Raw genomic sequence first — 4,682 nt, forward strand, 5'->3', positions numbered from 1 at the left:
TTATAGGTCAATTTTTTTTTAATACCATAGATAAGTATATATATGTCTAATACATAGACTGATATACCGTCTCCGCTCAGAATCGTTTTTCTTATACAGTGATATTATATCATTGAATTCAAATTTAATACTGTCCATTATACAGTGACCCACTTCTAACCTACTGTACAGCAGAGCGACATCCACTTACCCACCTTTTTCCTGTTTGAGTTTACAATAAAAAAGTTACCTACTTGCGGTGGAGTTACATCCCATCCTACTTTCCAGACTTTTTACTTGAATACATCATATTTTGAATGTCTCAAAAGCTCAAAATGATCATAACTAGAAAAAATATCACTTATTATAGTATTATTATTAAATACATTACTATAAGTGGGGTAACTCTGCTGTACGCCCGTACAGAAGGTTACAAGTAAGTCACTGTTATGGATGGTGTCAAATTTGGATTCAATGATACAATATCGTATAAGAAAAACGTTTCTGAGCGAAAACAGTCGATCAGCCTATTACTAAGTATATTTGATGATATTATTGTGAATAAAGTAATTTATATAATATAACCTATTTACGTGGAACCTTGTTTTAAATTTCCAATCCTTAGCTATAAAAGTTGAACATTTTATACATGTTTAACTACAAAAAAATTATTAATAATTTTAAATTTGATAAAATTTGTCAAAATTCGAACTTTAAATACTTATAAAAATAAACTGTGACTAAGGATTTTTAATATTTTTCAAATGTCATTGTGACAATATAGTAGGAACTATAGTATTACATTTTCAAGCCTTTTTAACCAACAAATAAAGTTTTATTGAAATTAATAGAAAAAAGACTAATACAATTTTCAAAATATTCTACTCGTTTTGATCTTTTTATAAGGACAATTTCAAATTTCAATTTTTTTAGTTTTTTTTTTATGAATATCAATAAAGTTTTATTTGTTGGTCCAGAAAGCGTGAAAATGTAATACAATGCTCCTGATACAATATCAGTTGAAAAAGATTAAAAATATATATGCACAATTTTTTTTTATAAGCATTTAAAGTTGAAATTTTGACGAAATGTATCAAATTGAGTATATTTTACATATACATTTTTTAGGAGTTATAAATGTATAAAATGTTCAACTTTTATAGCTAATGATTAAAACTTTAAAACGAAGTTCCACGTAAGTAATTAATTCTGTTACCAAAAATATGTAAAAAATACATAAACTCAGTTTTTTTATCGTTATTTTAAGTTCAAATTTGGATGAAATTACATATTAAAAAACCAAGAATAATTATTTTAGTTATTTTGTTGTAATTTTATAATATTAATTCAACCGGCTACCATATAATAATAAGTAATAGAATTTAACAATATAAATCTATATTGACAAACTATCACCGCTCAGAATCGTATTTCGTATTCAATGATATTATATCATTGAATTCAAATTTAATACCATCCTTTATACAGAGACCCACTTGTAACCTACTGTACAGAAGAGTGACATCCACTTAACCACTTTTTTTTTTATATAGTTATTTAACTTTCAATGAAATTAGATATTTAAACGAAGAAGAACGGTTATTTAGTTTTGTGTTATATTTATAAAATATTATTTGTGGGTACTTGCAACTTCTAAGGTATGCTATTATATACAATATTTATATTAAAATAAACAAATAATATTATTCAACTTAACATAATATAAAATATTCTAGGCTGACAAACCGTCTCCGCTCGAAATCGTTTTTCGTATACAATAATATTATATAATTGAATTCAAATTTAACATTAGCCAATACAGTCATCCATTTGCAACCTACTGTATAGCAGACTAGCAGAGTCACACACACTTACCTGTCTTTTTAAATTTTAATCGTGATTTACGAATTTTTAAATTATCAAGCACGCATCTGCGTTAAATTTTTATGAAACACCTTTAATACAATATTTTCGTTTGTTGGTTGTAGCAAATGGCAATGTGGTGGATTAGGTCTAAAGAAAAAAAAATATTTATTTTAAAAATTATCAAAAAAGAATCTAACTCTAAGATAGTAACTTATTATTACATAACATTAATAATATTATACAATATACTATATATTACTTATATTTATAAAATATTATTTGTGGGTACTTGAAACTTCTAAAGTATATAATTATATACAAATATGATAATAAATAAATAATAATTCAACTTAAACGGCTACCGTATTAATAATTACAATATAAACATAATATAAAATATCTTAGGCTGACAAACCGTCTCCGCTCAAAATGGTTTTTCGTATACAATAATATTATATCATTGAATTAAAATTTAACACCATCCATAATCTGTACCATTACATGTCATCTATTTGCAACCTACTGTACAGCAGAGTCACACACACTTATACCTGCTTTTTTAAATTTCAATCGTTATGAATTTTTAAATTATCACGCTCGCACCTGCGTTTAATTTTTATGAAATACCTTTAGCACAATATTTTCATTTGTTGGTTGTGGCTATGTGGTGGATCGGGCCAAAGACAAAAAATATTTGTTTTAAAAATGACCAAAAAAAATCTAACTTTAAGATAGTAATATATTACATAATATTAATAATATTATACAATATACTATATTACTATTTTGTTCCAATATGATAATGTCCATATATGTACTCTTATATATTTTATTTTGTTGTGTCCGAACGTCTGAAGACATTTTTTTCTAGTAGAAGGATTCAATTTTAAGCTTCGAAGGTGGTTTCAAGTTACCAATTGGATCTAGTTGGTACTTTTAAAAATGTCCGTACTTATTTTTATAATCAGGACGGAATTCGTAAAAATCGAAAATTATTTTTCCAACATAACATTGTCTTCAATCTTCGCTCTAAATAGTTTTTCATCGTAATTCGTCAACAGTTTATGTCTAACAGGAAAATTACAATTTAAATTAATTAATACATTATTATTAATTATTACAGCATAATACAATTATTTTATAATATTATTATGAATTAGTTAATTACTAATAACTAGAGATGATAAGCGAATACAAAACTGTATGAATTTGTTAGCTATCCAAGTTTTTCAATCATCCAATTGTTCGTCTAATCAAAATTTTATTAGTAGTAACTAGCACTTAGTAACATTGGTTATATAGTATATACTATAATTATAAATCAATGGTACCTATTGAATTCTACTTGCATTTATTTATTTGACAAATTTATTCCCTCAGTGATTTCCGTAATTTTTAATATTGATACAAATTAAATTATTCATTTTTTTCGCACCTAAGGCAGTGGCGTACCCAGGATTTTTGAATGGGGGGGGGCTAAACAAAGTAAATCAAAATTTAACATCATCTTAACAAACAATTTTCAATAAAGTCTTATAGCAGTTAATTGTAATATTTCATTATTATATACTTTTTATAACACATACATAATATATTAGTGATATATTTAATTAGTAGGAAGTAGGGACTGATTTATTATAAAAAATATGTTATACGATTATTGCTTATAATAGGTCGTTGTTACTTAAGATAATAGTACGTTCAACGCTGTATTCAACACTGTTTTTAGGAATATAATGGTTGGTACTTTGTATTTTATAATATAAAATGTATTCCATAACACGGCCAATGGGGGGGGCTGAAGCCCTCTAAGCCCCCCCCTGGGTACGCCACTGACCTAAGGTGATCATTATGAAACATTGTAGAAAACGTAATCGACGATATTTTCTTTAATGTAATAGAATTTAACAGGAACATAATATGCTATGATCGTGATGGCCGTTGAGCGAGTAGCTGCTGCCGCCGCGCGTCGTCGCAACAGCCGCCGAGCCGCCGCCGTCGAAACTGAAGAAAAATAACGATTACATCATAAGTCCCTGGTACTCAGGCACCCTATTTTCGGTTTAGTTCGTCTGTTTTAGTAGCGTTTTTACTATCCCGACCAATCTCGATCCAACCAACCTCATCGCAACCTCACAGACCAACATTATTATTATTATTGTTCAGTTTGATAATAATATGAGACTGCTGCCGCCGCGTCGATATGTGGCGTCTCTAATATAATTTATCTTTTACGTATCCGTATTTTTAATTTCAAACAGACGTGGCCCAATTTAATTAGTTTAGTACCAACAATCGATCGATTAATATGAATAGAGACATAATAATATTATGTATAAATGTGTAATTGTAACAGTATTTAGACAAACTATAATGTAACAGAATGTAAGAGCTGATACTGCTGCCGCGCGTCATTGCAACAACCGCCGAGCCGTCGCCGCCAAAATTGAAGAAAAGTAACGATTAGACCATGAGTCCCTGGTACTTCGATATTTTATTTTTCGGTTTAGTTCGTCTGGTTTAGTTTTACCATCCCGATCAACCCGATGTTGGAACCTCACACACCAACAATATTATTATTATTATTATTATTATTATTATTGTTCAGTTTACGAACCTGCTGCCGCCGCGTCACCGTGGCTTCTCTAATATACCGTAGACGTATCCGTATTTTTAATTTCAAACGGGCGTGGCCCAATGATTAAGATTAGTATTAACAATCGTTCGATTAATAAGAATAGAGAAAAATATTATTATGTATAAATCGACGCCTCCAACGAAAAAGGACGTAACTCACTTTTACAATTTTTTTTTTTTTTTTTTCAAAGTGGTTTTAC

This window comes from Acyrthosiphon pisum, chromosome X (genome assembly GCF_005508785.2).
Source record: "Acyrthosiphon pisum isolate AL4f chromosome X, pea_aphid_22Mar2018_4r6ur, whole genome shotgun sequence".
NCBI lineage: Eukaryota > Metazoa > Arthropoda > Insecta > Hemiptera > Aphididae > Acyrthosiphon > Acyrthosiphon pisum.